Source organism: Bufo bufo, chromosome 5, assembly GCF_905171765.1.
Source record: "Bufo bufo chromosome 5, aBufBuf1.1, whole genome shotgun sequence".
NCBI lineage: Eukaryota > Metazoa > Chordata > Amphibia > Anura > Bufonidae > Bufo > Bufo bufo.
Genome location: NC_053393.1, coordinates 390,355,889 through 390,379,418, shown reverse-complemented (window position 1 = coordinate 390,379,418; position 23,530 = coordinate 390,355,889). Strand labels below are relative to the sequence as shown.

General features: G+C 46.7%; 1 protein-coding gene across 1 annotated transcript in view; it reads right to left on the bottom strand.

Moving 5' to 3' along the window:
- CAP2 (cyclase associated actin cytoskeleton regulatory protein 2) overlaps positions 1-19,989 on the bottom strand; it is a 143,763-nt gene extending 123,774 nt beyond the window's left edge. The window contains exon 1 of the mRNA XM_040432692.1: positions 19,764-19,989. The gene's annotated coding sequence lies outside the window, so the exon portion shown is untranslated. The remainder of the gene's footprint in view (positions 1-19,763) is intronic.
- Between the last annotated feature and the right edge of the window lie 3,541 nt (positions 19,990-23,530).

The following is a 23,530-nucleotide window of genomic DNA, read 5'->3' as shown; positions in this document are numbered from 1 at the left end:
ACAGACCTCAGTGGTCAAATTGTCTTGGATGTTAAATCACACAATGTAACTGCTGAGGCCTGTGATTGGTCACAGGAGTCACAGGCCGCAGCAGCTTCCTGGTCCTGCTGAGACCAGAAGAGGTTGTGAACAGGGCAGCGTCGGGACTGTGGACAGGTGATTCTTCTTTTTTATGTTCGGGGTGCAGGTCCGTAGCAGGGGTTGTCGTCTCCAAAGCCTAAAGATTTATGTGCTTTGTCTGAATGGGGCCCTACTAAGTCCTGATCACCCTGCCAGCAAATGAGTTCGAGATGGGGAAAGTTATGGTTATTTTGATTTTAACTCGTCCTCTTTGTCTTTTCCTTCAATTTCTCAATGCCTCCCCTGTGTAAATAACTTCCATCTTCCACAGTGATTACTAAATATCCCCTACCTGTGGTGAGGGATTCCCAGCTGCCGGACCCCATGGCAGCTGCTGAGTCTGCTGCAAGTCCATACTGCTATATACTGAAATCAGCTGTAAAGCATTGCTAATATATACAGTGCCCAATCTTCAGAATTAGCATAGTGTGATGAAATCTCATCAGGAGAGGTGTCTGCGTTCATCCAAAAGAGAGTCATAAATATCACAGTGTGTGCACAGGTCACTGGCAGAACAGCTGAAACCTGATGGATGCCAGAGGATAGCTGCGGCATGCAATAGGGACCATTAATCAGGTAGCGGGCACACACTATACAGCTTTATATATTGCACTGGTCTATTTTTATTTCTATAGCTATTTTTATTACAGACAAGAAATGTAAGTTCCGATAAAACATTAACTACTGCTAATATGCGTTAATTAAATTCTGCAAAATGCGTTCGCTTCACCAGAGAAGCCAAGCAGCCGGCTAGCATCCCTCCTCTGCATCCTTCTGTCTCCAAACTGTCATCTTCTCCTGTTGTACATGAATCTATGCCACAGGGAGCTGCTGTAGTAATTTGCATGTCAATCATAGTATTTTTTTTTCCGGTGAGATCTGCATTACGGCGCTCCACATTTAGCATTCATTCCCATACACCATTAGATGTAATCATCTTTTCTGAAGTGCAGTGCGCCCCATATAATTATGTGTTACCTACAGCTAAGCCCATTATGCAGCGTATAGAGCAGAACACAGGACATCTTAGGAAGCTTTCTAATCAGATGAAATTGACATTTTTCTTAAATGCCATAAAAGAAATGATTAATACAGAATTATAGGCGCCACCCGGTGTATGGTTAGGGATTATTTTCTAGGTGACTGAGCAGGATCACCCACACAAGTCTATAAAAATCTGTTTCTGAACCTTTTGTTCATACTTAGAAGAACGTTCTCATTTCATGGATGTTTTCATACTGTATGGACAAAACAAGTGGTAGAAGCATCAGTGTTCCTTTTCTTCTATTAAACATCCCTATATTTTGTACTATGACACCATCATCTTTGTAAGAATTATTATTTTTCATATTTCGCAATCCAATGCCTCCATATTTCACTTCTACTTCCAGTATTTACAAGGAAATCTTGAAATAATTAGAAGCATCTTCACATTGCATGCTTAAAGGGAACCTGTCAGCACCAAAATGGCCCACCGTACCTTCCAACTGATAGCATCTGGTTTCTAAGTCGCCACTTTTATTCCGCTATACGCTGTATTCAAATGAGGATCCTAAAGTCAAGGAGGCAGCGGCTTTCACACTTGAAGTCAAGCTTGATGTGCCCATTCCTGACCCTTCGTGTTTGATTGATGGGCTTTTTGATTTCCTTCATGTGTGATTCCTTCTTGTGATCTTGCATGAGCACACCAGAGAACATTATCATACTGCGCATGCGCGAGATCTCAAGTAGGAAAGCAGGTGGCATCAGCTGTAAGGTACTGTGGACAGTTTAGGGGCCTTTTTTGGTGCCGACAGGTTCTCTTTAAATAGAAATTTACACAGGAATATCAGAAATTAAATATTCTCATTTAGTAGTATTAGAGAATATGATACGCTGTGTAACTGGAGATACTAACATGTTTTACTTCTTAGTTTTTTTAATATTGATGGTCTTCCCTCAGAGCAGGGTATTTTTTTAAACTCAGGATTTACATAAAAAAATTGAATTTAGAATTTTTGGCTTTTTCATTTTGGCATTACTGTACCACTGAAAATGAAATACTAAATATTGTGCATCTGTAGCAGTCCGCACAGAGAGATATAGCATCTATAAAGAAAGGTAATCTACTATTTAGTTTACTGCTGCATGTGAGGGAAAGATGTTACCTGTGTGTAGTAGAATTAGAATAACAGTAGGACTGTATTGTTCTCTTTATAAGCCTAGATGAAGATGCCCCAGAAGAGCATTGCACTTATTAGTGTAATGTGTGATACTCTAATTGAGTCACTCATCTCCCTTCCCTCTCTGTTCCGACTGAGGGTACTTTCACACTTGCGGCAGAGGATTCCGGCAGGCAGTTTGGTCGCTGGAACTGCCTGCCGGATCGAGCAAAACGTATGCAAACTGATGGCATTTGTCAGATGGATCCGGATGCGTATCCGTCTGACAAATGCATTGAAATGCCGGATCCGTCTCTCCGGTGTCATCCAGAAAGACGGATCCGGTATAAAAAATGTTTGCATTTTATTTGGTCTGCGCATGCGCAGACCGAAATGCCGAATCCGTTTTGCCACAGCACTTAATGACGGATCCGGCACTAATACACTTCAATGTAAATTAATTCCGGCAAGTGTTCAGTCTTTTTGGACGGATATAAAACCGCAGCATGCTGCGGTATCATCTCCGTCCTGAAAAGTCAAAAAGACTGAACTGAAGACATCCTGATGCATCCTGAACGGATTGCTCTCCATTCAGAATGCATTAGGATAAAACTGATCAGTTCTTTTCCGGTATTGAGCCCCTAGGACGGAACTCAATGCCGGAAAAGAATAACGCTAGTGTGAAAGTACCCTGAGAAAGCCAAGTGAGGCTATTTGCTCTACCACTGAGTATGTGAAAATGGAGGGTCTCTCGGCCCGCCCGGCTGGGCATGATTGACAGGTCTCTCCCTATTTATTCACAAGTCCGTCCTCAAGACATGCATCTGTTTTCTGACTGAGCAATGGCAATATTAATGGTAATGGCTGTTCACAGAATGCAAACTCTGCATTACAATGCTAAGGGGATGGGGAGCCCATTAGCTGTTTCCACACCTAGAGCACCTTGATGAAGACAGATTTACTGCATGCAAGTTCAGGTTCAGCAGTCAAGATGTCAGTGAAATCTGCAAGAGTGCTTTATCAAACATTCAATATCTAACAAGCATAACCCTTAAAATTCCTTATCTTTCATATAAGATCTTTAAGACGAGCGCGTTTTCTGCGCGGGTGCAATGCGTGATGTGAACGCATAGCACCCGCACTGAATCCTGGCCCATTTATTTCAATGGGTCTATGTACACAAGCGTTTTTTTTTTACACATCAGTTCTGCGTTGCGTGAAAAACGCAGCATGTTCTATATTATTTCACGCAGCCCTGGCCCCATAGAAGTGAATGGGGCTTCAGTGAAAAACGTATTGAATCCGGAAGCAAGTGCGGATGCAATGCGTTTTTTACTGATCTATGCTAGGAGATGTTGTTTGTAAGCCTTCAGTTTTTTTATCACTGGCGTGAAAAAAACGCATCAAAACGCATTGCACCCGCGTGGAAAAAACTGAACAACTGAACGCAATTGCAGACAAAACTGACTGAACTTACAAAATGGTGCGAGTTTCATTGAATGCATCCTGAACGCATCCAGAGCCAATCCGACACGCTCGTGTGAAAGAAGCCTAAGGCTGTGTTCATATTTATGGGAGAGGCTTAACTGTGATGAGTGGGTGAAGCGCTTCCCCTGACCTAGCTGGCTGTGTTGTGCCGGAAGCCAGGAGCGAGGGTAAGCCTAGTAGTGGGCGTACCCTAAAGGGAGTGTTTGAGAACAGGGGGGGTGGGTGGGTGTGAACAGAAGCGCCCTGAGGAGCTGGGGGCTGGAGCTTAAAAAGGTAAGATGCCCCTCCCACAAATTCAGGCTGACTTTTCAGCCTTCCACTTGTGTTAAAGAGGCATAATGCTTTATAATCTGGTAAATTGACACCATGATGAAACCTAACAACCCCCATTATAGTGGTAACACCCCAGAGTGGTGTTACCACTTCTGCACCTTGCTACTGTCTTTATTGGTCTAACCTCATGTCATCTTATGCATTTATTTCCAGGTCCTATACACTGTGCATTTCTAATGTTATGTAACTGTTCATATGTAATATGCCTGGTTCACCAGCAGGTGGCAGCAAACACGGCAGAGCTGTAATTATGTAGAATGGAGCTAACCATTCCATTCTAACCCCCTCTCTGTGGAGGAGTGGGCTCTCTCCCCTTCCTGCGGGAAGGGTGGGGCAGAAGTTCTAGTCAGTCTAGCTTACCCCCAGCTAGGGGAAGGGTGTGCAGCAGGTGCACGTCCCTGCTAGACATGCCCCAGACAAGCAAAGCGAGCCAGCTAGAGCACCTTCAGCTCTACTGGATATAAAGGCCATAGCTTGGAGTCTCAGGAGTCAAGAGGAAAAGTTACCTGGATTAAGCTAGAGTCAGACTACAGAGAGACATTGCAGCATCCTGCAGAAGCAGAGACTATATTTAAGCCTGTCAGCACAGCAGAGTCAGAAAGTAACCGATGTAGCAGAGAGGAATTTGCCTGCAAGAGTTACATGCTAAAGCCTGCTGGGAACCAAGACAAAATCTGTAAATCGTTTGGAGAAACATTTATTGAAAGTAAAGCTGCTTTTCAACTTCATCACAAGGTCTGGACTAAATTTATTCTTCATCCCACAATTCAACTACCCCCTTTGTCTGCTTCAGAGCCAACGCCTGGGGTTCCAGCGTATCCAGGTAGGAGCACCGTGACATGTGCACAAAACATTAAGGGACATTGTAGGCAACCCTATACCACTTGGCCACTCCTACACCTGGGTACCATCACCATTTCTTAAAGGGACTCTGTCCCGTTGTTGCTTCATTGCAACTGGCGTCACAAAACACTTATCTCATCTTAAAGGGACCCCTTGCGGACCAAGCATCTGTTGCATAGTCAATGGGATCTGTTGCGTGCTGTTGGTGTGCACTATGTGCCAGATGCATCCATTCAGTTATTTGTATTGTTCTGCTTCTAGGATGGAGCAAAAACTGGAATCCATATTGGAGATGTGAACAGAGGCTAATACCATGCTAAAATTACTTTATTATTTTCCAGTTCTCTGCTCATTTAGGGCTCATGCACACGAACGTATTTTCTTTCCGTGTCCGTTCCTTTTTTTGCGGACTGTATATGGAACCATTCATTTCAATGGGTCCGCAAAAAAAGCGGAAGTTACTCCATGGCATTCTGTTTCCGTATGTCCGTATTTCCGTTCCGCCAAAAAATAGAACATGTCCTATTATTGTCCGCATTACGGACAAGGATAATACTGTTCTATTAGGGGCCAGATGTTCCATTCCGCAAAATACGGAATGCACACGGATGTCATCCGTATTTTTTGCGGATCTGTTTTTTGGCGGTCGTGTGCATGAGGCCTTAGACTGTTTTCACATCAAGTTTGAGACATGCATTGGAAAATACTCCTGACATACGTATACCATACCATCGGTGAATACCTCCAACATACTGTATGTAACTGTACGTCATATAGGCTGCTTTCACATCAAAACTTTTATAGGAGCATAAGAACAAAAATAACCGAAGTGCCGCATTCAGCAAATAACACTGGCAGAACCTAACAGATCCCATTGACTATAATGAGATCCGTTCAGTTTCCGCTTGAGAGAAGATTTTTTTAGCAGAGAAAAAGTCCCGCTTGAAGAACTTTTCTCTTCTCTATTTTTGACAATTTCTGTGACGGAAGCCCCGAAGGGAGCCATAGTTGCCCATATGTTACACATAGATCACACTTGTTTTTGCAGTACTACTAACCACTGTAAATGAAGGTTGGATTTTCCTATAAGGATAAAAGGCAAAAAGTATAGTGTTGTATACCAGCAAAATGGACAGATGCAAAATGGACACTCTTTTGGCATCCAGTGGGCCCATGGGTGTATATGGACGCCATCTAGCATGATCTATTCACATAAGATTTAATGGGTTTTCTCTAAATAGTGTTGTGTATTTGCTCTTTCCCAGTGACCTACGAATTATGTGGTATGTGCTCCCCAGATCCATGGAACACTATGTGAGAAGAAGGATAATATTTAAAGGGGTTATCCTATGACTAATATAAAGAATGGAAATCAGACATCATAGTACATGACAGTCTCTTTCTAGCAAAGCTAGAACCATCCCTGTACCTCACATGGATCCAGAGATCTCCCCATTAATTGCTCTGCTAGATTTATAGCAAGCTGACAATCTCAGGCTACTTTCACACTTGCGGCAGAGAGATCCGGCAAGCAGTTCCATCGCCGGAACTGCCTGCCGGATCTGACAAAACGTATGCCAACTGATGGCATTAGTAAGACTGATCAGGATCATGATCAGTCTTAAAAATACCTGATCAGTCAAAAAAATGCATTGACATGCCGGATCTGTCTTTCCAGTATCATCTGGCAAAACGGTTCCGGCATTTACTTTTTCCCCCTTTTTTTCGGTCTGCGCATGCGGAAGGACGATATTTTGAACTATATTTTGGCACTAATACACTCCTATGGGAAAAAATGTTGGATCCGGCATTCAGGCAAGTCTTCAGTTTTTTTCGTCTGAGATAAAACGTAGCATGCTACGGTTTTCTCTTTTGCCTGATCAGTCAAAATGACTGAACTTGAAGACATCCTGATACATCCTGAATGGATTGCTCTCCATTCAGAATGCATGGGGATATGCCTGATCAGTTATTTTCCGGTATAGAGCCCCTGTGACGGAACTCTATGCCGGAAAAGAAAAACGCTAGTGTGAAAGTACCCTCAGTGAGCAGGACAAAGTAATAAGAAAAAAACAAAAAAAACAACAGGTGTCGTTATACACATACATTTTAATGAATAACTTAGTGGCTATGCTAAATTTTTAATTACATACAACTACAAAACCACTGGGTGGTGGTTTGAAAACTGTAGAATATTTTTCGTGGGACAACCCCTTTAAAGGGGTTCTCCAGGAATTAAGAAAATAAAAATACTTAAATATTACTTTATAATAAATATATTCCCAAATACCTTACATTATTTATAATTGCTCATGTTGTCTAGGGAGCAATCCTCAGGGGAAACAAAATTGCTGCCATCCTGTTAGTACACACAAAATCTGTCCTAATCACACAGCAGGACAAGTTACTTCACATCACTGAGCTAAAGAGCTGCCCCACCCTCCTCTCTGCTTGTCAGGGGTTATGAATAGGGATAAGTGAATCGACTTCGGATGAAAAATCCGAAGTCGATTCGCATAAAACTTTGTTGTAATACTGTATGGAGCAGGAGCTCCGTACAGTATTAGAATGTATTGGCTCCGATGAGCCGAAGTTATTGCTTTGCGAAGTCTCGCAAGACTTTGCGAAATAACTTCATAAATTAATTTGTACTGTGAAAAAAATCATTTCCCGGACTGCCCCAAAGAAATGAATGGGTCCGCAATTCCGTTCTTCAAAATGCGGAACGAAATTGCGGACGTGTGAATGGACCCTAATACTGTACAGAGCTCCTGCTCCATAGAGTATTAGAACAAAGTTTTATGCAAATCGACTTCAGATGTTTCATCCGAAGTCGATTCGCTCATCCCTAGTTGTGATCCTGAATACAGTTAATAAGATCTTCAGCTGAATCTCTGTAGGAATGGAGTTCATGAGGAGACGTACAGACATGATTAAGGTATTGGTTGATACTCCGGGTCTTCACCAACACTTAGCCCCACCATTCCTATACCCGTCTACCCACCATTATCCCGAAATAACCACACCACTCATCAAATGGATTTAATTGGCCACAGCAGCCATTTATTATTAATATAAATACATAACATATATATAACATAACCACAGACGAAGGAGGTCCTGGAAGCCCCAAATTGTCCACTTACAAACCACACGGCAAATCCACCTTGCCTCCAGCCGCAGTATACAAGCTCGGAGACACCCGGTGGTGGACGCCTCGCCAAACCGAACAGGTAAGCCCCACCATGAGAGTCCAGCCCCCACCATAAGGGGCCCTCTCAACCTCAAATCCCGATCTGTAGTCCCAGCTTCCAGTACCTCCTACCGCCTCGACTGCCATGACATACTTTTTTCCCCACCACCACAAACAACCCACATAAACGCCTCTTATTGCCTTATATCCACTCCAATTAATATCCCCGTTATCAAACCAACACGCCTCTTTCCATCCACGAACCTGGCTCGCTCACCTCCTTATCTCACCTCCTCACTACTTCCAAATATATGGGAGGGTGGGTGGGAGTTTTCTTTTTTCACAAAATGGCACCCCTCACCTCAGTACACCCCCATAAATAGCCCCCCAAACTCCTCCCACTATAGCAACGCCCCCCACCCCCATTCAATTCAAATAACTTAACCCCTAAACCAGTGTTTGAAGTGGGCCGGAACGCGGCGGTACTCAGTACCGCCACTTCCAAAAATTGCCCTGGAGAGTACCAGCACCTCTCCGTGCGCCCAGTACGTGGGTTTCCGGTACCGGAGCGCAGCGGAGAGCTGGCAGTATCTCCTCCCTAATGTCGTTGGCTGGGCAGCTAGTGGAGGGGGGCGGGTCGTTGCAGAGTACGGCTCAGGCTGGCGCAGGCAGGGAGTTGACCTCACGTTAGGTGACGTCAACTCCTTCCCGCGCGCCTGTGACTGAGGAGCGATCAGTGCGGCGACCAGTGACTGGTCCTCCTTGGAGTCAGGAGTCGGACGGTGCAGCAAAGAACATCGACTTTGCTTTGGAATCCAACTTCTGAAGAGTACTGGTGAGTGACAGGCACCCCCCCTCCCCCCACACACATTAGTTCCTCTCTGTACCAGTACCCCCCCCCCCTGGCAGGGGGGTACTGGTACAGAGAGGAATTAATGTGTGTGATGAGGGGGGGGGGGGGGGGGGGGTCTGATGTGCAGGGGGGTACTGGTACAGAGAGGAACGAATGTGCGGTGGTGGTGGTGGGGGGGTACTGGTACATAGAGGAACTAATATATATGTGTCTGATGGGTGGGTCTGATGTGTAGGGGGCCCCTGCACATCAGACCCCCCCATCACACACATATATATTAGTTCCTCTATGTACCAGGACCCCCCCCCCACCACCGCACATTCGTTCCTCTCTGTACCAGTACCCCCCTGCACATCAGACCCCCCCCCCTCATCACACACATTAGTTCCTCTCTTTACCAGTACCCCCCCCCCCCCCACCACCACCACACATTAGTGCCTCTCTGTACCAGTACCCCTCTGCACATCAGACCCCCCATCACACACATATATATTAGTTCCTCTATGTACCAGTACCCCCCCCCCCCCCACCACCGCACATTCGTTCCTCTCTGAACCAGTACCCCCCTGCACATCAGACCCCCCCCTCATCACACACACACACACACACACACATTAATTCCTCTCTGTACCAGTACCCCCCTGGCAGGGGGGTACTGGTACAGAGAGGAATTAATGTGTGTGTGTGTGATGAGTGGGGGGGGGGGGTCTGATGTGCAGGGGGGTACTGGTACAGAGAGGAACGAATGTGCGGTGGTGGGGGGGGGTACTGTACTGGTACATAGAGGAACTAATATATATGTGTGTGATGGGGGGGTCTGATGTGCAGGGGGGGGGAGCACCGGCGCCTAATAGAGTACCGGCACCTCTTTTGGCCCACTTAAAGCACTGCCCTAAACCCACCAGACCCTACAACCAAACCTAATCATGCTGGCCTACCCTTAGCTGCGCCCTAGTCCGGCCAAACTTGATTAAGGTATTGGTTGATACTCCGGGTCTTCACCAACACTTAGCCCCACCATTCCTATACCCGTCTACCCACCATTATCCCGAAATAACCACACCACTCATCAAATGGATTTAATTGGCCACAGCAGCCATTTATTATTAATATAAATACATAACATATATATAACATAACCACAGACGAAGGAGGTCCTGGAAGCCCCAAATTGTCCACTTACAAACCACACGGCAAATCCACCTTGCCTCCAGCCGCAGTATACAAGCTCGGAGACACCCGGTGGTGGACGCCTCGCCAAACCGAACAGGTAAGCCCCACCATGAGAGTCCAGCCCCCACCATAAGGGGCCCTCTCAACCTCAAATCCCGATCTGTAGTCCCAGCTTCCAGTACCTCCTACCGCCAACAACGCGCAACTTGACCCCCCGCACCCCTCAAGCTTGCGCGTTCCGCCACACCCCAACGCTCTCTCAATGCCATCCTGCAACCCTAGTGACCACAAATCAATGCCCACCGCATTTAAATGCACTCCATCCCTTCTCCAGAACTCCCCCACACCATCTTCCAACTCCCTATGCCTCACAGCCACTGCACCATGCTTCGCCACAAACTTCCCTATCGCTCTATTCACTTTAATCCTCGCCTTATTTATCCTCTCGACCGACCGTGCATCCCGCCATCTCTTACGAGGCACAATGTCAGACCATACAACCACTATCCCTGGAAATAACGACCACATCCTCAACAAATCAAATTTCACATCCCGAATCAAGTTACGCACCGGCGTAACCCCCAAATCATTCCCCCCACAATGCACAACCAACACATCTGGAACACGATCCAAACGCGCAAATTTATGCACCTCCCGTAACACCCCCCCCCATAACATGCCCCTAAACCCCAACCACCTCACTACCGCAACCTCCTCCGACAACCCCAACTGCCGACCCAGCTTCCTGACGTCCGCCCTAAGCGCTCCCCACCAAACAAAGGAGTGGCCCAGGATCCAGACGAGAGCCGTCGAGTAACCTGAAACAACAAAAAACACATTAAGCATCAAAAACCCCACCAACCCCACTCAAATCAAACTATCCAGCCTGACATACGACCTGAACCTAACCGATTCCCATCTCCCCAATCTCATAATCTGCTCGTCACTCAACCCCAGCCTAGCTGCCTCAGTAGCAGCCCCAATCCTAAATGAATGACCAGAATACCTTGCAGACTCCAAACCCAAAGCTGACAGACACTTTTTTAACACTGCCACAAATTGGTACCTCGACAAAAACGAGCCATCCTCATGCCTGAGCAACGGTCCCACCACAAAGTCTGCATACCTTCTAAAATCCCCCAGGGTGGAGACCGGACACAACCCGCACCCAGGAACCGTAAATAAAGTAATCCTACAACCCCTGCCTTCCAAATCCGTCTTGGACCCCCGCAACCTGATACAGACCCTGTCACCACCCAACTCTACGTCCTCCGCAGACAAACCCCCCGAACACCTCACACTCCTGCCTACCAATTCGCCCACCCTAAACGCACCAAAGAATGCGAACGAGAAGGCCAACTTAAACAACCGCCGTTCCCATGCCGAAGAACAAACAACCTCCACCTGCCTCCCAATGCCCAGCAATAACTCGAACGATATTGGCTTCCTGCCGTCCTGGTACCGCCTACCCCGCCTCCAACCCCTCAAAACCCGCTTAACCAAAAAAGTCTTAGTCACATCCGCTAAACCCCGGAACTGGAACCCAAAAGCCAAACCTGCCATACACCTGTTAACCTGCGCAACCGACCACCCTTCCTCCTTCATCTGCCCCAAAAATAACAACAAAGGAACTTCACCCCCGTCGACTCCCAACCTCAAACCTGCACACCAACGCTCCCAACCAGCCCAAGCCCTCCCATAAGCCGCCCATGTTCCATCACTAAGAGATGCCCTAAACAGACCCGCTACAGTACCTCCAAGATCTCCCACATTGACGCCGGACAAACCAAACCTTCCCGATCCGCCTCCGGTGCCAACTGCCGAAACCGCTCCCACTGAAAACGAGAAAGAGCATCAGCAATGGAATTAGACACCCCCGGGACATGACACGCAACCACCCAAACATTCCTAGACAAACATTGTAACACCATGTGCTGCAACAAACGCACTACAGGAGGGGATGAGGCGGTCAGGGAATTGATCGTCTGCACCACCCCCAAATTGTCACAATGAAAACGAATTTTCTTATCCCGGAAAACCTCACCCCACAACACCACTGCTAACACTATCGGGAAAAGCTCCAATAACGCCAAATTCCGCACCCAGCCCCTGCTTATCCATGACTCAGGCCACCTACCCGCACACCAACTCCCCTGACAATACACCCCAAAACCCACCCCCCCAGCGGCATCCGAAAAAAGCTCAAAATCAAACGTATCAATCACCTCCTGCATGACTAGCGTCCTCCCATTAAAATGCTGCAAAAACCCATCCCACACCTCTAAATCCGTCTTCAGCTCTCTCCCTAACCTAATAAAATGATGCGGAGCCGTCACCCCCGCCGTCGCCGCTGCCAACCGTCTACAAAATATTCTGCCCATCGGCATAATGCGACAGGCAAAATTCAACTTCCCCAACAGCGATTGAAGGTCCCTCAACCTTATCTTCCTAGCCCTCCCCGCCCTAGCCACCGTCTCCCGCAAATCCTGAACTTTTTCCACAGGGAGTCTACACTCCATCCTAACCGTATCGATGATGATCCCCAAAAAACTCAGTTCGGTCGTCGGACCAACCGTCTTCTCCTCCGCTAACGGAACCCCAAACGATGCATAAACTGCCTGCAACGAACCTAACAACAACGCACACACCCGTGAGTTCGCCGGACCCAAACATAAAAAATCATCCAAATAGTGAATGATGGACGAACAACCCGCCACGTCCATCACTACCCATTCCAAAAATGAGCTAAACCTCTCAAAAAACGCGCAAGAAACCGAACACCCCATAGGTAAACACCGGTCCACGAAAAACTTCCCTTCCCAACAGCATCCCAACAAATGCAAGCTATCTGGATTAACCGGCATCAGGCGAAACGCAGCCTCAATGTCCGTTTTTGCCAATAGCGTCCCGGGCCCCAACTTCCTCACCCAACCCACAGCCGCATCAAATGACGTATATACCACCGAACAAATATCGGGGTCAATACCATCATTGACCGACGCCCCTTTCGGAAAGGAAAGATGGTGTATCAACCGAAATTTATTCGGCTCTTTTTTAGGCACCACCCCCAAGGGCGAAATTCTCAAATTCGCCAACGGGGGTGTATCAAACGGCCCATCCATCCTCCCCAACCGAACCTCACCTGCCAATTTCTCCGCCACCACGCGACTATACTCCAATGCCGATCGCAAATTCCTACCCCCCCAAACCGCCGGCATAGGATCTGACGGAATCACAAACCCAACAGTAAAACCCTCCTTCAACCATTCCGCCACCTCCCTATAAGGATATCTATCTAGGAACGGGCCCATCTTTTCCACCCGCACCGGCGTCCGACCCTTTTCCAGCCCCATCTGCACCCCCCCTGTGCTTTGACCCCTTAAAACATCTGTTCGCCCCGTGATTCCCCCCGCAACTGGCACATTCATGTTTGAATCTGCACTTCGCGCCAAACTTACATCCCCCCTCATTAAACAAAAAACACTGTCCCTTTGCGGATGCGGACGCCAAGGTAAACTGCCCAGCTCCCCCTGCCTCACTCCGAAAGGGCTGCCCCTGTCTCCCTGGCGCCGTCACCCTCATCCATAAACCTATATCCTTATGGTCCCACCGCATATTAGGGCGGACCGCTTTTCTCTGCCTAAACTGTTCATCATACCTTAACCAACCGACACCCCCGTACACACGGTAAGCTTCCCCTATCGCATCCATGTAACAGAATAACGGCGAGCAACACTCCGGATTCTTCTCCCCTATAACACTCGCCAAGATTGCAAACGCCTGCAACCAATTCCCGAACGTACGCGGTATCATTCTGTACCGCCGTTTTTCATCCTCATCTTTCCTCTTCTCATCCTTCCTCTCCCTATCCAGATTAAAACGCTCCAGCGGGAGAAGCGAAAAAATCTCCACGTATTCACCTTTCCAAATCCTATCCCGCACCTCCTGCCTCAAGTGCGCCCCCAACGGTCCTTCAAAACAAACGTATACCTCCCCTTGAGCCGCATCACCCACCTTATCCCCTACCGCTTCCCCCCCCGCCTGCGTCTGCACAGAAACCGACCCGCCATCCTGCGTCACCGCCTCACCATTCCCCCCGACGTTCCCCGCCCGGACTCCCCCAGCCTGCACCGGAACCCTGCCCGCACTCCCCAACCCCGCTACCAATCCCGCCAGACTACTTAACAACTGGCCTAAACCCCCGGCTAACTCCCCTTGACCACCCCCCAGCCCGCTCCCCCCTTGGGCACTCAACATAGAATTAAGGGATCCCCACGGGTTCTCACCTTGCTGCCAGGGGGCTGTGAACCCTGCAGCGGAAAATCCTGCATCCTGACGAACATCCTCCCTCTGGACCACCACGCTCCTTCTTGGGACTTCATTGCTGCAACTCTGCACCCCAGCAGAATCCATGCTGGGTGCGCTTCTCTCAGAGGCCACCAGAGGGCGCTGAAGCGACACCGATCTTCCCGACACATCTTCTTCCTGAGGCCTGCGCTCCCCACCATCTTGCAGCTGCGCAGCCTCGTGTGCCTCATTGCTCCTGCCGTTCCCACGCTGAGCAGGCCTCCCAACCAGCGTACCAGTAAGGGATCCCGCCGCACCTGTTCCCGCTCCACCGCCGCTTGCAGGAGAGGGCAGAGGGAGGGACCTCCTGCCCTGTGCTGGGTTCCGCCTTGTTATCGGATTCCTCCCACGCCGGGAGGACACAGAAGCAGGCTGCCCTGATGACTCCCGGTGTGAAGGGTCCCCGGAGGGGCTCCTAACGCGGCGCCGAACCCGGGGGGTCTCTGTGGGACTCAGGCGCGCCGGCGGCCGTACCCGCCGCGTCCGTCTGCCTTCCGGCGGTGAGCTGACAGTACTCACCGCCTCCCCCCTCAACATGCCAGCCATCTGCTCGCTCAGCCATTCGTGTCCCCGTTCTGCCGCCGCCTCCCGCAGCCTGGACAGCATGTCTTCCACGGTAAGTGTCTGTGACATCTTCAGTTTTCTTTTTTCACAAAATGGCACCCCTCACCTCAGTACACCCCCATAAATAGCCCCCCAAACTCCTCCCACTATAGCAACGCCCCCCACCCCCATTCAATTCAAATAACTTAACCCCTAAACCCACCAGACCCTACAACCAAACCTAATCATGCTGGCCTACCCTTAGCTGCGCCCTAGTCCGGCCAAACTGGACTGTGGGCTGTGGTAATGGAGACTAAATACAAATGCTGCTGATCCTCATTATCCACACCCTCCTCTCTGTACTTCATGTCTCCTCATGAACACCATTCCCACAGAGATTCATTTTAACAGCTGTATTTAGGATCATAATCCCTGACAAGTAGAGCAGAGAAGAGGATAAGGTAGCTCTTTAGTTCAGTGTTGTGAAGTAACTTGTTCTGCTGTGTGATTAGGACAGGTTTTGTGTGTACTAACAGGATGGCGGGCATTTTGTTTCTCCTAATAATTTCTCCCTAGACAAAACGAGCCATTATAACTAATGAAAGGTATTTGGGAATATATTTATCATAAATTAATATTTAAGTATTTTCATTTTCTTAATTCCCGGAGAACCCCTTTAAGGATTACGTCAGCACCTCAGATGTCCACCGAAATGACATCATGTGATCCAAGGTGGAAGATATACCTGTAAAAGGGAGCTCAAGGCCCTGATACTACTAGTGGCAGCCATGATGCCTACATTGAAAATAAATTCCATAGTCTTATCGGACCATGCATTACATGAGATAGTCATTAAAATATTTTTAGGCTGTTGTCTTTGTTATGATGTGTGTGCTAGTTCATGGTCCTGAAGACACATTACACTACTAGTCTGATCTGCTTTTTACTTTTGAGATGCTATCTACATACACATCACTAAATCATGTATGAATCTTCTTAACTTAAATTAATAATTTGTCAGCCTCCTTCAGCCACAGTGCTCAAAGAGTGCTATTGTCCTCATCCTCAATGCCATGGCTTGATGCATGGAGCTTCATGGAAAAACTGTGCAGAATGTGTTATAGATAGATACAGTTATATGAAACAGTATTTGTCCCATTCCAGATCTTCTGTATTAATGATATTTATCATACTACATAATAAACTGCTGTGGGTGCAACCCACGTGGTAGGACACTCACTTTACATAGAGGCTTCACTTTAAGGTAAAGGACCACAGTCTTGCTTTTGCTTAGGGCTTCTCATGGAGAACGTGTTTCACCTGTAGTTACCATGTGGACAGAGTTTCTCTGTTGTAAGGGAAGATTTATAAATTTCCCGTCAAATATAATTGGAGAACTTTTACGATAAGTGGCATATTGCTACGTGGCGCACAAGTATGAGATTTTAGTGTAGCGTGACAGGTGCCTTTGGTAGTTCTTAGGTTATTGGCACAAACCAATAACCATTGTCATTTATACTTAATTTAGAAAAAAAGGTAGACAACATGTGGCCAAGGATCATTACTACATAGCAGATTATAGGCCTCTATATAGGACTATTTTGATAGTATTTACAAGGTGCACAGTGAATGCTATGAGCAGACATCCAGAGAACCAACTCATCTTCTAAGTAAGGTTCCTTCAACATATAGAGATGATCTGGCAGACGCTCCTAATAACTGTCAGATCATGAGTGGAGATGAAGGCGGCATTCACATGCAACAATCACCTCCGCTGAATGGGGACAAGTTATCGATATAGCAGTCACTTCTCCCCATGATCACCCACTCAATGTGCGTTTGTTCGTTCATCCATCGGGTGATTGCCGGCACTCTTCACACAGGTAGATGATCGTGAATGAGCATTTATACAAACTTTCATCCCTGATAATCTGCCAGATCATTGGTCCATGTAAAAGGACATTAAATAGCAATTTATATGCAAGTAAAGTCAACCCAGTGTTCCTTGTGTCCCGGACAGCTTCTCTCCATAGAGGCCCACATATGAAGCATCAATGCTGGCAGTAGTTTTCCTGCACACCAGTGAACTGTATGCTATAGTATCAGGCTACCTGCCATACAGGGTTAGGGTTCCAATCACACAATTGTCAACTGTCCCGAATTTGGTGGGACTGTCCCTGATTTTCAGAGATAGTCCGGGCAAATTTGTGCTTTCCTGAGCCAAAAATGGGTGAGTTAGCATAAACCCCAACCATAAGTGGCCATTTCTGGGTGGGGTAAGGGCATTCGCAAGGGCAGAGCATAAATATGCCCCTATTTTACCAACCAAAATGTTGGTAAGTATACAACCACAGTGGCATAAAAGGCCCTAAAACAATGACCTTTTCACTTGGATGCCCCCTCAAATCTCATTAAATCCTGTGGGGTTCTGTGTGGTCTCTTCTGTGAGCTAGTAGGTTTAAGGTAAGGTGGTTGTCATGGTTTCTGTGGATCATTTGTGGGCAGGGTGGGATTCTCCTAGGATCCCATATTTTCTAACCCTAACCATGCTCCTTATCATTTTGGCTACACCTCCGATAATTCTTTTTTTCTCAGCAGCAGATTTTAGATAGGGGATAACTTCATCTAAGGCCTCCTGCACACGAACGTGTGCTGCCCGTTGCTGTATTGCGGACCGCATTACACAGGCGCCGTTCCGTGGGCATTCCGCATCACGGATGCAGACCCATTTACTTCAATGGGTCCGCAAATCCGGAGATGCGGAATGGTGTGGAACAGAAGCACGGATCGGAACCCTACGGAAGCACTAGGGAATGCTTCTGTGGGGTTTCGTCCCGTACTTCCGTTCCACAAAAAGATAGAACATGTCCTATCTTTTTGCGGAATGGGTGGATCGTGAACCCATTTAAGTGAATGGGTCCGCAATCCGCTGCCCCACGGTCGGTGTTAGTGCATTGCGGCCCGCAGCGGCCACGGGGAGCACACGTTTGTGTGCAGGAGGCCTAGCTGGAATACCCCTTCAAAGGACAGAGCATTCCGTTGGTTACAACAGATGGCTTCATTTAGGCTGTGTTTACACAGGGGATTTTCTGCTGTGTTTTTGTTATTGGATGGCCTTTTTAAAAAAAAATATACCTCTGAAAAACCTCAAGTGTTTTTCCCTCTATGCAACAGCATAGAAAATTACGACTGATAAGGCCTATTGCACACAACCGTATGGCTTTTTCAGTGTTTAGCAGTCCGTTTTTCACGGATCCGTTGTTCCGTTTTTTGTTTCCGTTGTGTTTCCGTTTCTGTTCCGTTTTTCCGTTCCGTTTTTCCGTATGGCATATACAGTATACAGTAATTACATAGATAAAATTGGGCTGGGCATAACATTTTCAATAGATGGTTCTTCAAAAAATGGAACGGAAACAGAAGACATACGGATGCATTTCCATATGTGTTCCGTTTTTTTTTGCGGACCCATTGACTTGAATGGAGCCACGGAACGTGATTTGCGGGCAATAATAGGACATGTTCTATGTTAAAACGGAACGGAAAAACGGAAATACGGAAACGGAATGCATACGGAGTACATTCCGTTTTTTTTTGCGGAACCATTGAAATGAATGGTTCCGTATACGGACCGTATACGGAATGCAAAAAACGGCCAGTAAACGGGGAAAAAAAACGGCATTGTGCAGGAGGCCTAAAGCAGCGGCAAAGCCATGTGTGGTTTTTAATACCTGCATCCTTTTTTTTCGGTGCGGTTATTCTTATGGCATTTAGTCAAAAACACAACAAAAATGCATGAAAAAAGCAAAGAGTAAACCCAGCCTTAAAGAGGTATGTCTTATTAACACATAGGGGGAGATTTATCAAAACTGGTGTAAAAGAATTCTGGCTTAGTTGCCCTTAGCAACCAATCAGCTTCCACCTTTTGTTTTGTAAAGGAGCTCTGAAAAATGAAAGGTGGAATCTGATTCGTCGCACCAGTTTTTATAAATCTCCTCCCAAATTTCTAAAGATATAGTCAAGGGCCCTGGATCCACCTGCTCTCTACTATTCACATAACGCGTCACATTTTATGATGTCATGGCGTCCAGGATGTACATAGCTGCAATTTCTAGATGCCCCTATTACTGATGTGACATGTATGACACACATGCACACACTAAGCATTGTATGTGGCACAATTCATTTCTATGGAATGCAACATGGCACAGAATCATCACCTAGCTCCAGACTAAGGAGAAAATCGGAAAAAAAGGCATTACGAAACAACACAAAATAAACCATATACCATTCCAACCCTACCAAGAATACAATGCAATGTAACTTTTAGTATAAGACTGAACGTAGGTGAGGTGAAAATCTGAATTATGCCAGTTTTTGCCAGATTCGAACCACTTGCTTTAACAGAGGACCCTCTATAGAAAACAGCATCATGCCCAGTTATCCAGGGAAGAAGGAACTAGCAGGCCAGGCTATGGCAGATTAAAAAGGAGGGAGTGGGTGGGAGCTCATGGCCATGCTGAATGACTTCAAGCATCTAAAAGGGGAGGTATTTGGATGTGACCCGTCAGTGTGATTGAACTTGAACATTAGGATAAGAGACCTGGATGTGGGGATTAGGACGCTGTCACATGCAGCCTGCTCTTCGGCGGCTCATCTCCTCCACAAGCCTGGCATGACAAGCACGAGCAGATAGCAGCACTCACACCGCGGCAGAAGGAGCTGGCATTACCTGCTGTCTGGTGACGGCCTGGTACAGATCCGATGAAAACCCGGTGCTATCAAAGGAGCAGGTCTACGGAAGATGAAGCAACGGGGATGGAGGCGCACACACATAAACACAGGATGCAGCTCAGTCTCTCCGTGTGTCAGTCATGAACGAAAGAGGTGGATGGGGTTTCCGGGAGCTCCAAATAAAGACAAGTGTTCTGGAGGCTGCAGACGAGGGAAGGCGGAGGGGAGGGACGTACTGAAAGGAATGACAGCTCCAGCCTGAAATAAGAAATGCCAAGGGAATCGAGGGAAAGATGAGCAGTGCCTAGTCTGAAAAATCTCCCTCATGTATCACATTTTTTTACTATTTTACTTACGGAAGGATGGAGATGAGGAATAAACGCTGCTTAATACAGAATATGGCCTGTTTTAGGGAACACCGGCGTGTATACTTGTAGAGAAAGCTGAATAAAAAGATCACCTGTTTTACAAGACACCCTAAAATCACAGAAATGGATCTTCAACATATGTATTCCCCAATACAAAAATGTTTAGAAAGGCCCAGTTCACACGTCAGTGTTTGGTCAGTGATTTCCATCAGTGATTGCGAGCCAAAACAAGGTGAGGAGCAAATCTTTCCATGATTCCTGATCTCTGAGGAGGCTTCTCTCCTGATTTTAGCTCACAATCCCTGATGGAAATCACTGATCAAAAGGGCGCATTCACACGACCTCTCAGTGTTTTGCGGTCCGTAAAACACGGCTGCCCCCAGATTGTAGAACGGAACAGGCGACCCAATATAGAAATGCCGAGTCTTGTCCGCCTGATTGCGGAGAAGAATAGGACATGCTCTATATTTTTTGCAGGGCCGCAAAACAGAATAACGGATGCGGACAACACACAGCGTGCTGTCCGCGTTTTTTGCAGCCCCATTGAAATGAACGGGACCATACCCATTCCGCAAAATTGCAGAACGGATGCGGACCCATTCATACGGTCGTGTGAATGAGCCCAAAGACTGATGTGTGAACTAGGACTTAGTGCCTGTTTTGCCCAAATTCCTCAGGCCAACATAATGGGGGGGGGGGGGGTCATTTATTAACATTGCTACGCCAGATTTTGGCATAAAAAAAGTCGCAAGACTCTTTTTACGCCCGTGCAACAATCTTTTGTCGCATGCACCTTTTTCTACACTGTCCTCACCACTTGGAAGTGGCGGGAGCCAGGGCAGGGACATCGGCTCTGGCAAATTTACCAACAGGGGTAAAAGACGGGTAAAAACGACTTCAGTCATCCGTATGTCATCCAGAGATTAGGCCATCAGTAGCAAAATCTTGGACAAGTTCTTTAACTTTACATTTTTGGATCCGCTTCTGTGTGTCTGTCCTTGCAAATGGAGATTTCAAATCAAAATTCTTCAACGTGGACATTAGTTGGTGACAGCATTTGGACACAGCAAGAAAATGCAAGTGTAGGTCTCCAGAAGATATGAAGAATAAAATTCGGGTCAGCAGTGGCGCAACCAGGAAAGTCCAGGCTTGAAGGTAAGTTTATAGCTTTTATTTATTCATTTAAATTTTTCTATGAATGAAAAAAAATAAAAGCTATAAACTTACCTTCAAGCCTGGACCATCCTGGTTGCGCCACTGCTGACCCAAATTTTCTTCTACATTTTCTGCCTGGCATGCTCTACCTTAAGACTAAATGCACACGACAGTGAAAAAGGGACATGTGATGAACATTTTTTTAACGGCCATCACACGTCTGTTTTAACACCAATGGTAGTGAAAAACGTATGTCAAAAAATAGAACATGCTCTATCTTGTCCGTTTTTCACTGATAGACTGCCCCCATACAATTGAATGGGTCCATTTTTAATGTCCATTTCTGGTACTATCGAAGGAGAACACAAACAAAAGTCATTGAATGCACCATTCCTCAGCAATAATTGTAAAGGAGCATTGGTTTTGGAGCAGGAAAGGCTAAGGGCCCTTTTACATGGGTCAAATGAAGAATGCTCCATTCCGAGGCATTCCGTATTGCATTCCGTCATAATAGAAATATTAGACTTCTATTATGGCGGAATGCCTCTTATAGGCTTCCGTGGTGCATGCCATCATAGAATTGAGTTATGGCCCGTTACAGAATACTTAGATAACCCGAATGACAAACTTGCAAATTGCAAGTTCGCTCAACACTATCTACAACCAATACGTGTCCCACCAAACATGAGAATGGGGACCCATGCTCCCTATTTGAATGTGTATCTGCTGCTCTATTTAACTCTATGGGACTGCCGGATATAGCCACTTACAAGTGCATAGCTATCTTTGGCAGCCCCATAGAGCTGAATGGAGCAGCAGCGCTCATGCATGATTGCCGCTCTATTCAAACATGGGGAAATGGGCCCACATAATATACTTATCCTGTGTCCTATGGTTAGGGATAACTTGTCTTTATGGGACAACCTCTTTAACACCCCCACATTTTTTTTAAATTGGATTCCAAGAACTATAACTTTTTAGTTTTTTCATCAATGTACTTGTAAGAGGTCCTATTTTTTGCAGGACAAGTTATAGTTTTTAATGCACAATTTTGGGTACATGTAATGATTGATTAAAGCGAGCTGTTTAGCTAAAACCCCTTTGTTTACATCAGTAAAAAGGCGTATTAGTGGTCACTAAGGGGTTAAGGTCCTTTTACATGAGCTGATCATTGGGACAATTATGTAGAAACAATTGTAGAAACAATGAACCAATAAATGCTCCTTCATTGGATGATCGTGTCTTTTGACCCACCACCAAAATTCATTGTTTCTGGGCGGATGATCATCCTGTATAAACAAGGATCTGCTGCCCTGAAACAAAGCTTTTGCATTAGCTCGTCTCCACATGGCAGAGGTGATTGCTGAATGCAAATACAGCTTTTTCTTTGCTGACGAGCAGGCAATTATCAGGAATATTTGGTTCTGTCCTGTTAACTGCCTGAAACATCAGTCCACGTAAAATGACCATTACTGTATGTTTACTATGATCTTTATCTTTATTTAAATGGGGGCATGTATGGGCATGGTATAAAATCCAGATCAAGGGCCACTTGTGTTTATGGGATGCACCGCTTAAAGGGCATGTGTTCCTTCGGTCTCAGGTTACCAGGGTTCTGGTCTCCCCCCTGAGCCGGGCCACTCTGCTAGGGTTACCCTTGTCTCATGGGTATCAGTCACTCTCATAGCAGGCCACAGTGCTGGAAATCCCGGGAAGTCTCTTCCTCTTACGAGTTCATAATGCAGATTTGTGGGTCCATCTACCGGCCACTATAGTTAGAGACACCAGCGCGGTGGGGTAGTCTTTTAAGTCTCTGTGGATGCACATCACCCCAACTTTTCGGGCAGTATACGCAGGGGACCGTGTAAGCCGTGTACCAGGGTGGGCTCCCCAGGATACAGCGAAGTCACAGACCAGAAAAGCGACACAAACTCCAGATTTTAGTAACCAATAAAACTTTACTGAACATTGACAACCAACATAACGATGTAGGAACACACAAGGTAATATTTTCCCACCCTTGACTCCTGTCCTAGTCTGGCTAGCCGACTCTAACTCGGTGGCGCGCACAGCAGAGCCTGAAAAGTCGATACTGTGCCACGAAATAGAACAACCCTGACCGATGGCGCCCACAGCAGAGCCTGAAAAGTCGATACCTTGCCGCAAACAATCCCAGGCAGCCTGCCGAATACAGATCCAACCTATCTAACTAATGGCAGGTACAAGCTCAGTCTCAGATTCT